This window comes from Giraffa tippelskirchi, chromosome 8 (assembly GCF_054371585.1).
Source record: "Giraffa tippelskirchi isolate mGirTip1 chromosome 8, T2T-mGirTip1v1.2.pri, whole genome shotgun sequence".
Lineage (NCBI taxonomy): Eukaryota > Metazoa > Chordata > Mammalia > Artiodactyla > Giraffidae > Giraffa > Giraffa tippelskirchi.
In genome coordinates, this window is record NC_137282.1 from 29,266,876 (window position 1) to 29,279,214 (window position 12,339).

Consider the following 12,339-nt stretch of genomic DNA (forward strand, 5'->3'; position numbering starts at 1 on the left):
TCATATTCAAAATATGATAATCCCCAAACTCTAAAGCCCCTGGTGCTAAATTTGTGGTTTATTATTTCTGCTGATGTTCACAATGACTGATTAGTTAAGGTAAAACCAACTGATGCACACTTAAACTCCAAAATCTCAGTGGTTTAACACTCTGGGTCTTTCTCTGTTACTTCGTCATGTTAAGTTGATGGATTGACGTGGGGCTACGCCCTGTGTGGTCGTTCAAGGACACTGACTGATGAAGGCTCTGCCATGTTCAACACGCAGCCTCCAGGATCACCCTGAGCACCAACATCCTGCTAGTGGACAGGAGAGCCCCTAGAGGACCCCAAGCGTGGTCTTTGTGGGGCAGGCCTGGAAATGGCATCTATCTCTTCTGCCTTCTTTCCTTTATCCAAACCACGGGTCGTGGCTCCACCTGGATGCAAGGGTGGCTGGAAACTAGAATTGCTGGCTGGTCTGTTGCAATGATTATTCACTCTGGAAGGAAGGCAAAGGCCATTGGCTAAGAACTACCTGCCCAAGCCATACGATTTGTTTCTCTGTGTCTTAGGTCTTTCTTTCTTTTAGCTCATATTTGATTGAACTTAGTCTGTGGAAAATCTGAGGGCTTAAATTGGAACTTTACTTAAGAGAAGATATTCATTTGCTGTGCTAAGAAAAAAGGGACACTACTGACCTGGGACCACTTGTGAGCTTGGCAGTATTTTGAACTCACGTGCACGTGTGTGTGTGTGTGTTACCCAAGATCTAGTTATATTGTATATTGTAGAGGGAGAGTCCTTCAGAACATTCACATCAGTGTTCCTCGCTTGCCTGTCAATGGTGGAAAGTATCTGTACTCCTAATATTCAAGTTTATTTCACTGACTGTGCAACAACTGGCAATCTAAAATTAAAAGCTATTCACTTATTCCTACATACTCGGTGTCTGCCTGATAGAATCAGATATTCTCCTTAGGTCCCATTAGTCTGACACTGGTTTACTACTCAAGTCCGGACCAGGGATCCCTCCTCTTACAGGTTCACATTTGCTGCAGCGACTGAGGGAGCTGCCCTTGGTGTGTGTGGCCGCCTGGTCCCGCTGGCCTCTCTCTGTGCCTCGGCCTGAATCCTCAGAATGTTTAGTATCTTCACAAGCAGCTCTGGGAATGCTGGGACACCTTTACATATGAGAAACGTCAGAACAAAATACTGAGGCTGCAAAGGTGTGCGGCGCCCAGCTAGACCCTGGGTGAGGCTGCTAGTGGTGATTATTGTGATGGCCAGTAGAGGGCAGTGTCGGGCCAGACATTTCCCAGGCGCAGGGGAGCTGTCATAAACGCCTGAGGTTAGTTTCTGAATTTGGGATTCACTGGTTACAAACCTTTCTGAGTAATGGTAATGGGTGGTAGTGGCTTTTTCTTACCCCACCCCCCTTTAAGGGGATTTGAGAGTCTACTTCAAGGGCTTGTGTGTGAATATGAGACAATAAATAGGCTACCCAGCCTTATCCCTCCTGGAGCCATTGACCACTGCATGCTGTTTGATAAAGTTGCGCTTTATTTATTTATTATTATTATTTTGGCCACACAGCATGTGGTATATCAGTTTCCCGATTAGGGATCCATCAAGGATCAAACTTGCTCCCCCTGCATGGAAAGCTCTGAGTCTTAACCACTGGACCACCAGGGAAGCCCAATAGGGTTGCCCTTTAAAAGAGGATTTAGGTGGTGGTTTGCATTTCCCCAATGCCTACTGTGTGCCAGACATCATGCTAAAGTTTTGCCTACCCTAAATTATTTAACTCTGGGCAAAAGTATGGGGCTTCCCAGGTGGCGCTAGTGGTAAAGAATCTGTCTGCCAATGCAGGAGACCCAAGAGACTAGGGTTCGATCCCTGTGTCGGCAATATCCCCTGGAGTAGGAAATGGCAGCTGAATCCAGTATTCTTTCCTGGGAAAATACCATAGGCAAAGGAGCATAGTGGGCCACAGTCCACAGGGTTGCAAAGAATCAGACACGACTGAGCAACTGAGCGCCCTGCACACACAAAGGTATGATTGTTTTTCAGAGGAGAAAGCTGAGGCTCTCTGCAGTTAAATGACTTGTGTGAATCCCAGCGCAGGGGCAGACTTTGATCTGTTGGGTTCCAAAGTGCTTTCCGCTTGGCCACGTGCTTCTCATTGGTCCTCAGTTCCTGCCAGTTGTCATCCTTCCCGATGCTTCTATTTTTAACTCAAAAAGCTCCTCTCTTCCTATGACGTCTTCTGTTTGGACTGGGAAGCTCTCAATATATCAGAAAGATACTTCTCACACCCAGCCACATGATGACTTGCTCACTTGAGTTACTCTTTCATCCCTAGGGCAAGTTATCTTTCAACACATTTTATATATGCTAAGAGCACCTAAGGAGAATTATGTACACAGATCATTAGGCCAGGTGCAGTGTCAGCTCCAAATGCCATCTGTTTATATGCGGATCACTCATTGATCTAAGCAGATAAGCTGTGGCTACAGCCATGACCTAATCCCGTGATGTGGGAGACTGGTCTCACTACTCTATGGCCACACCTGACCCAAGGCAGTGAACTTGGATGGGCTAGCATCATACTTCACACGTGGGTTTTTACTTATTGTAGATTGGTTGGTTCACACTGGTGGTGGTTTAGTCACTACGTTCTGTCTGACTCTTGCAACCCTGAGGAGAGTACCCCTCCAGACTCCTCTGGTCTATGGGATTTCCCAGGCAAGAATACTGGAGCAGGTTGCCGTTTCCTCCTCCAGGGGATCTTCCAGATTCAGGGATGGAACCCATGTCTCCTGCATTGCAGGCAGTCTCCTGCACTGCAGGAGGATTCTTTACCGACTAAGCCACCAGGGACTGGATTGAACCATTAACACTGTGATCACCTCACATGCCTGAATTTGATCATTCTTTATCAGTTGCTGTCATTAATGATTGATCCAATAACGTTTTGGTACCTGTTGTTGGAGATCACCCATCAGCCATTCCAGGTTGTGCACCAGTTGAAAAGATGGATTGTCGAACGTAGCTTGGATCCAGGAACTAAGTGTGTCCCCCTTTTTAAACAGAATTGAACTCCCCCTCCTTACCCCCAGCCCTGCCCCAGTCACAGGTGGGGGCAGCTGGAGAGCTAGATCAACCCCCTGCCCTAGTGGGAGGAAGACTCCTGTCCTGGGTGAATTGATGGGGAGGGAACACAGAAGGGGCCTCTCACCACCTGCAGGCAGACAGTGTGGGAGGGGGCTGGAGCCTGTTTTATGCCAAAGTCACCACTCCAGTAGCAGGACTGTGGCTGACCTGACGTCACTGCGGGAGAGGAGAGTGGCTGAGTGGGGAGGAGTTGGATGCTTTATCACTAGGGAGAGGGAGGAGAAGCTTCCAGACCGAGGTATTGGTGGGCTCTTTCTTGTGTATGACGTATTCCCTGGTGGCTCGGACCGTAAAGAATCTGCCTGCAGTGCGGGAGACCTGAGTTTGATCCCTGGATTGGGAAGATCCCCTGGAGAAGGGAATGACGACCCACTCCAGTGTTGTTGCCTGGAGAATTTCATGGACAGAGGAGCTGGGCGAGTTCAGTCCATGGGTTTGCAAAGAGTCAGACACGACTGAGTGACTAACACACACACTCTCGTGTATGGAAGACTAAGGGCCAGGAATAAGGACTTTCCCCCTCCAAACACCTACCATCTTTAAAATTTTTTTTTTTGAGACTCAGTTTTATTTATTTATTATTTTTATTTTTAAACTTTTTGGCTGCATGGCCTGTGGGATCTTATTTCGCCAACCAGGGATTGAACCTGTGCCCCTTGCATAGTCTTAACCACCGGACTGTCAGGGAAGTCCCACACCTACCATCTTTGGAAGTCCCTAGAGATGCTCATAGGGAGACCTGAGTTTAATCTGTGGGTTGGGAAGATTCCCTGGAGGAGGACATGGCAACCCACCCCAGTATTCTTGCCTGGAGAATCCCCATGGACAGAGGAGCCTGGCGGGCTACAATCTATGGGGTCTCAAAGAATCAGACATGACTGAGCGACTAAGCACAGCACAGCACAAAAATGCTCAATAAAATGGGAGTGTGTTTCAAACGGGATTCCATCTTAAATGCAGTAATTAATTCAAGTTCTTTTCTAGCTTTGTTTTGAGATGAGGATAGATTAAATTGTCTGGAAATATCCTTAAGCTTTGGTAAAAATTAGCTTTCCCCAAATACTGTTTAAAAGTCCCTAACTTACATTTTTGTCCTTATTCAGGAAAATAACTTTTGTTTCTGTACCTGTCTTCTAGTTGCTAAATAATTACACCAAGCTAGCGTGTTCCAGAAAAATAATACATTCTTTTGAGTCCAGTGACCTCAAAACTCTGAGCATGAATATCTCCAGTAGAAAAATCTCTCCCCTCTTAACATTCTGGGTTTATTTTTGTTGCAGTCCCTACACTTCACACTATAATCAAAGCCTGTTATCTCGGACTTGCAATATTTGTGACTCAGACTTAATCAGGACTGTGTCTAGCACATACATCAGTCGTTGCATTTAAAGATGTGCAAATTGTGAACTTTTCTTTCAACTTGATCTTGCATATTTCTCTTGAAACCGCTTCTTTAACACACCAAATTCTGTCTTTGAACAAGTTAAGAAAATAAGATGTATTTCCTAGCAGAGGTGACCCATAAAGCCAATTACAGTTTATAAGTTAGGTCAGTACTTCGAGCAATGCACTGTTCATTCTTTCATATCTCTTGGGTATCCAGTAGTTCTTTGAACATTCACTAGTCTAAACAGGGTCTCAAGTCATCTTTAGACCCTCCAAATGGAAAAGTGCAGAGAGGAGTCTAGTGGTGGAAAAGTTCTCAGGCTGCCAGGCTCTGAATCCAGTGTGCAGTTACTTCTTGGCATCATGTCAATTTGAGGTGATGTCTGTATATACGTTCAATCTCTAAAATGCACCCATTAACTGGAGACCCCTACATTGCAGACGTTTGGGAGCCTCTTGTTCCGTGGCTGGACGCCTTCCAGAGGGAGAGAGAGGGTAGGAGTCCCATCTGCTTTGTTAGCACCCCTTGTCTTGCTAGTCTCCCCTCCTTCAGAGATATTTATGGTACAGTTTGTGCATGATAATCAATTGCCAGCGGCAGGCGGGTCTGGCTTTTCTGAAGATCTGAGCTCCTCCTTGTGATTACCTTGGTGAGAGTCTCAGAGGCAGCCCCTGGATCATGGGGCAGTTTCTACCCAAATGACCAAGCCCTGGTGGGTTGGGGAGCCACCCAGTGGCCGGAGGGCAGAGGCTGCTGGGGAGGGTGCAGGTGCTGAGTCCCCAAGACCTGGCTTTGAACTGGGGCTCTGCCCTTGTACCAGCTCCCTGGCACTAGCCTTGCCCCTCAGCCACCCTGAGCCTTACTCTCCCACCTGCAACACGAGCACAGTATTATCTGCCTCTCAGAGTTGTGTTGAAGACTAAACGAGACGGAAGCACCTAGTTCCAGGTACAGGGAAGGTGGCCGAGACCTGGTAACTAACTAGTCTTGTTACTAAGCTGATCAGCAAACACCCGTCAAGTTAGCTCAGACCTTTGGCCTTCAGGTCATGACCCCTCCTGAGTCTAACTCCAGCTCAGGTAAAGTGCTTCCTGAGTGGGCTGATCCCCAGAACCTGACCCCTGATCCCTTAGGGTCCCCAGAAGTCAATCCGTCCTTGAGGGCGGATGCTCTATGATGGCATGAAAGCCGGTCCAGCAGCAGCAGCAGCCGCTCTGTCTCTGTGGGTTCGTTAAGGCTGCGGAAGGTACCCATTGCCAGGTGAACTAGTGAATAGTTACCCCCGGTGAGCTAGCGTTAGAGGCTCATCGTGGTCAAGAGTGAGGACTCTGGGTCCAGGCTCCCTCAGTTGAATCCTGGCTCCACTTCACCTGCCAGTGTAAGAATTCAATCAGTTTATCTCTCTGGGCCTCAGTTACTTCACCTGTAAAGTGGGCCTACCATGAGTACTTGCCCGTTAGGGTGATTGTGAAGATTAAACGTGCTGGTTTCCTAAAGCTGCTTTAAGTACCACAAGTTGGGTGCCTTGGAACACCACAAATGCATTGTCTCGATGGTCTGGCCGCCAAAGGTCAGAAACCAAGGTGTTGGCATCAGCCCTATTGGATTAGGGGCCCCCTGTGACCTCATTTGAACTTGATTACCTCTGTAAAGATCCACTTTCCAAATAAGGTCACCTTTTGAGGTACTAGGCATTGAGGACTTCAATATATCTTTTTGGGGAGGGTACCATTCAGCCTGAGGAGGGCATGGCAACCCACTCCAGTATTCTTGCCTGGAGAATCCTCATGAACAGAGGAGCCTGGCGGGCTACAGTCCATAGGGTGGCAAAGAGTCGGACACGACTGAGCGACTAAGCACAGCACAGCACCATTCAACCTGGAACCGATGGACTTAGAACAAACCTTGGAACATAGTAGGCCTTACATATGTTTTTAAACTATTTTTGTCTTTAATACTCACCACAGTCCAGCCAGGGAAGTATCATTATCCCCATTTTAGAGATGGAAATGTGAGGCTCTGAGAATTTAAAGATTAGCCTCAATTTCCATAGCTAGAAATGGGGGAAGACCCCTTCACCCCAACTCTGACCTGTCTGACCACGTGCTCATGTTCTCTCCACTGTACCCGTCAACCTCTCAGAGATGGACAGCTTGCCCACAGCTGGTGCTGGGTGTCCATCACGCGTGGTTGTAACCCAGACTTCCAGCAGGTGTGGCCGAAGAGGCATGCCTGCAGCTCTGGGCTCAGAAGTCACCTGAGTTCTGCCTCTGGGTGAAAATGTGTATGCTCTAAAAGAATCATTTCCAAAGTCCGTATAAACATTTTGTAAGCTGTATTTATATCTCCATGTTTTGACTAAACTGATGTGCCTAAAGTATGACTTCACTTTTCAACCAGCTATTTTGATATCTAGTAGATGTGGCCATATTCATCTAATGGAAACACATGGACATCAGAAAAACAATGAATGGCTTTAGAAATTAAAGATTAGTATTACTTTGTAAAGGTGATTATACACCCCAAGAATTCAGAAATTTGTATAATAGAGAAATTCCTCATTGGTTGTGGAACCTGAGTGTTTAATGATTGAATTCACTATGTAGTTGTTTCTTGGCATGTCTGTTTAGAGACATAAATAAATGGTCTAAAAAAGGCCAAGAGGTCTCATCTTGAAATCAGCATAGTTTTATGTTCCAGATTGCAAATAGAACCACTAAATCTATTGCAACCATGAAAAGTGAAATGCCCAGAATATGACGATGAAAGAGAGATGATCCAAGTTCGAGTTGCTCATAGCTCTTTGCAACCCCCCTCACCCACATATGATTTATTAGCACTGGGACAGTGAGCAAAATATTCAAACCCTTTGCAGCTAATACATATAAAATGTGGAGAGTCATTCCTTACTTCTGAATTCACAGGTGGTGGATTGGGCCAGGGGTTTCCCTGGTGGCTCAGATGGTAAAGAACCTGAGACGCAGGTTCGATCCTTAGGTGGGGAAGATTACCTGGAGGAGGGCATGGCAGCTCACTCCGGTGCTCTTACCTGGAGAATCCCATGGACAGAGGAGCTTGGCGGGCTACGGTCCGTGGGGTCACACAGAGTCAGATACGACTGAAGCGACTGCGCAACACGCACGCAGAAGTTAGAACAGGAGACCAGCTGGGGTGTCTTCCGTTCCTGAGATGCATGTAGGGTCATATGCATGCACAAGGCCGTGTGCCGGGACCCCAGGCTCAGGCGGTCCCCATATCCAGTTAAGGACTCACTCCTCCACCTAAGAAGTCAACACGATTGATTTTCTTGAGAAGCCCACGCCTTAGGATTCTTATTGGCAGCTGTGCTGGGAATTGTCTATTGGTCTCTTTGCCCTCCTCCCCCTTCTCTGGCCTGCCTGGAGCCCCTGGAGGATCCCACGGATTGCCTCAGCTGGACAGCACTGGGGGGACAGCAGAGGCCGGGTATTGATCTCCCCCAGGCTCCCTGCTGGCCACACCAGCTCCCCCTGCCCTTTAAGCCTGGGGGGCAGGTGCACGATGGGTGAAAGTGGAAAAAGCCCCGGTCGCTTCATCATCTCTTATTGGCCCCCCAGGGCCCTTGGCCACCCCTTTGCAAATAACCCCTTTGATAACCATCCATGTGTCATGCCAGGACCTTGGCTGACTGAAGCTCTGACTGTTTTGAATTGTACTAGCTTTGGTGACTGCAGCCATGAAATTAAAAGACGCTTACTCCTTGGAAGGAAGGTTATGGCCAACCTAGATAGCGTATTTAAAAGCAGAGACATTACTTTGCCAACAAAAGTCCATCTAGTCAAGGCTATGGTTTTTCCAGTGGTCATGTATGGATGTGAGAGTTGGACGGTGAAAAAAGCTGAGTGCCGAAGAATTGATGCTTTTGAACTGTGGTGTTGGAGAAGACTCTTGAGAGTCCCTTGGACTGCAAGGAGATCCAACAAGTCTATCCTAAAGGAAATAAGTCCTGAATATTCATTGGAAGGACAGATGCTGAAGCTGAAACTCCAATACTTTGGCCACCTGATGCGAAGAACCAACTCATTGGAAAAGACCCTGATGCTGGAAAGATTGAAGGCAGGAGGAGAAGGTGATGACAGAAGATGAGATGGTTGGATAGCATCACCGATGCGATGGACATGAGTTTGAGTACGCTCCGGGAGTTGGTGATGGACAGGGAAGCCTGGTGTGCTTCAGTCCATGGGGTCGCAAAGAGTCGGACACGACTGAGAAACTGAACTGAACTGAACTGATAAGCAAATGAGGGCTTCCCAAGTGGCACTAGTGGTAAAGAATCCAACTGCCAATGCCGAAGACATAAGAGACTTGGATTCAATTCCTGGGTCAGAAAGATCCCCTGGAGGAGGCACAGCAACCCACTCCAGTGTTGTTGCCTGGAGAATCCCACGGACAGAGATGCCTGGCAGGCCACAGTCCATGGACTCGAAAAGAGTCAGACAGGACTGAGCAACTTCACAAGCACGTATAAGCTAATGACTATGCAAACTTAGGAGTGAAGCAGGAGCTCTGGAGGGCTGAACTGCTTTTGAGAGAACTTTGAAATTCAGGGAGAAATTTTGGAGGTAGGTGCTGTGGAGCAGAGATGAATCAGGAAGGTGTACAAGGCCAGAGTTTTTTGAGTGAGGGGCCAAGGAGGAAACCTTGGTGGGGGTAGCTGAAAGGACTTTTAAGAACCTGGATGTCTAAGCCTCAATCTGCAGTTCTTTGCACCGCTCTCATCTTCCTCTTCGCGCCCCACTGAATCCCCAGTTAAGTTTACCCGACTCATGTATATTTCACGTGAGCAGGTTTTTTTGTGCCACGCAGTAAAGCACTGAGCGTCACTTCTGGGGTGCCATATGTTATGGCAGCAGGAGTCTAGAAGGAGAGATGCCTGAGATGTAGTGAGTGTCACGGGGAAGTGCAAGAATTCAGTGGAAATGGGGTTGGGACAAATCACGTGGAAAGCTCAGAAGAAAGGAGGCTCCAACTGATCTCTAGATTCCATTTGTCGGCGTGACTCTCTACCCTCATATTAATAATGTAAGTTAATATTCAGAGGTTTAACTATGTGCTATGTATTCATATATGTGGTGGTTGTGGTGGTTTAGTTGCTAGGACATGTCCAACTCTTTGCGACCCCATGGACTGTAGCCCACCAGGCCCCTCTGTCCATGGGATTTTCCAGGCAACAATACTGGAGTGGGTTGCCGTTACCTTCTCCAATTCATGTATGTATTCATAGGCATATGTGTACACAGAGTTGCATTTGGAGGAGGCGGGGGAAGGGGGGGAGGAGGTAGATCTTCCTTACACTGTATCTGAAATCCACCTGAGATTTGTGGTCTGTGATGGTGTCAGGAAAGTTTCTCCTGATGTTTTGAGCAAAGGGTCCAAGTAATCAAACTACAATGAGGCTCCGTTTAGAAAGAGCAGAGAAAAATAAAGAAGAGTTGCAGATGCATAAAAATAGACACGGGTCAGGCAGAAATATGGAGAGGAGAGCTTGTGGGCTGCAGAAGCCGGTACATCGTGCTCTGTTCTGTTCTGTTCTTTTCCGCTTTTGCCCAAGCAATAAAAACAAAAGAGCGAGAGAAGGCCAGGGTGGGTAAGGAAAGCAGCTTGAGGAAGAGCAGACTCAGACTGTCACAGACACAGACTGCCAGCCTTCATATATTCATGCCAAGGAAAATCAGCTCAGCTGGGAGAGAAGATCTGAGCAGATGAGGAGATGGAGAGCGAACGTCTCCTGCTGGCTTCCCTGAAAGGCAGTGCTTCCCAGAACAAAGGGATGTCCCTGGGGACCAGCCCGGCATCTGTGATTAAAACTTTGAAGGATACACCCTCTCCCTTCAACTCAAGGCCCAATCCACTAAAAGAATAAAACCCACTTTTTGAACAGGGTTCCGAGATGACCTTCTTGTTGAGAGAGCCCCCTCATCACTTCGAAACCCTTTAGTCATAGAAGGGAAACCATGGTTCCAGGATCTTCTTGGGCACCATCCTCTCCCAGGAAGTGGTGGGGCCCCTCCCTGCTGGTGCTCATGGCATTCTTCCTCTGGAGAGGGGTTGGGTCTTGGGACAGTGGGGATGGATGACTTAGCTCCTTAGGTCTGAGCTCCCCTTAGAATGGATGTACCCCTCTGGGCCAGCCCGGACAAGCCAGGGTGCTGGTGAGGACCAAAGCCGTCTCTGGAGGTCTTGTCTCAAAGACGCTTCCCTGGAGAGGGCCATAATTAAGGTCTTTGAGGCTCACCTGAGTCTACAGGTACCATGACCAATTGGTATGGAAAGAAGATACCAAAGCTAATGCTAGGTCCTACCTATTGTTGAGAACAGAAGACCCTTTAGGGAAAAAGTGAAGAGACCCAGATGACCACAGGAAAAAAGACTTCATCATCTGAAATGTAAAAGTATGGTAGAGCTGTGCATTAGCTGCACACATAGATCCTAGCTCTCCTCAGTGAGGCCTTACGGGTATTTAAAAAATACAAGTGGGAGAGGTAGAGAATTTAGTTTAGCAGAAATTCTCCAGGAGAATATTCTCTCTCTGCCTCTCTCTCTCTCACACACAAAGACGCACACACACACACCACTCATATTACTCCACAATCTAGGGGAGGCCGTCACTTTTCACCCATGAGGGAAAGAGCAAAGGATAGTGAGAAAGCCTGTAAACTTTGGGTCTAGAGTGTTGAATGTGAGTGTTGAAAAAAAGAGGAAATTTCATCAAATGATATTATAGGGTTTCTGAGACATACAAGTAAAGGATGGAAGTTGTAAATACTTAAAAAAAAATTTTTTTTGTTTGCTTCATGCTTCTCTGAATACAGCACATTATCAAAACTGATCATGTTAGCCCCTGCTTTGATCTGGGTTTCATGCATTTCTTCTAGAGTAATCAAAACAGTTCCAATTAAAAGTAGAGACTGTTGCACGCGCACGCGTGCGCACACACACACACACACACACACACACTTTCTCCCTACTATTCGAACTTTTTGGCCAACGCTATACATAACAAGGGCTTCCCTGGTGGCTCAGCGGTAAAGAATCCAATTGCCAGTGCAGGAAACATGGGTTCGAGCCCTGGGTGGGGAAGATCCGCTGGAGAAGGAAATGGTAACTCACTCCAGTATTCTTGCCTGGAGAATCCCATGGGCAGAGGAGCCTGGAGGGCTACAGTCTATGGAGTAGCAAAGGGTCGAACACAACTTAGCAACTAAACAACAACATCCATAGCAAGGTACTTGAGTATGGGGACCACATTTATTCAAATGTGAATCTCTACATCTGTCACAATGTATTGTCCATAGGAGCATTTAACAAATGTTAGTTGGAGGAATAAATAAAACTAAGAAGTTCTTTAATCATTGGATAATTTGCTCAAAGTTTTTATTTATTTGTTCTGTCAATTCACATGTGCGCTTTGGTCAGGGTCAAAAAACTAACTCTATAGTTTTGGGCAAAAATAATTTTGTTTAACTCTCTGGGCTTTAAATTGAAAGCATCACTTGTGGAATGCCTGAGTTTCTATGATGAAATACAAGGTTTTTATTTTAGGATATTTTGAGTCTACAAATTTTCAAAATCATATGTTACAGTTTCTCCTTTTTTGATTAAAAGTAAAGTGTGGGTGTTGAGGGGTAGGCGCTGGTAAGAAGCAAGAACAGCAGCAAACAAACAAGAAAACAAAAAGCCACTTTGGTGAAGCATCGTCAGTGAGCTCGATGGAGCATGTTTCATCCCGGTGCCAAATGATTCTCACTAAAATCACAG

At 46.8% G+C, this 12,339-nt stretch overlaps 1 protein-coding gene across 4 annotated transcripts in view; it reads left to right on the forward strand.

The window, feature by feature from the left end:
* Positions 1-12,339, forward strand: part of ENPP6 (ectonucleotide pyrophosphatase/phosphodiesterase 6) — a 97,982-nt gene that overhangs the window by 16,797 nt on the left and 68,846 nt on the right. The window lies entirely within an intron of this gene.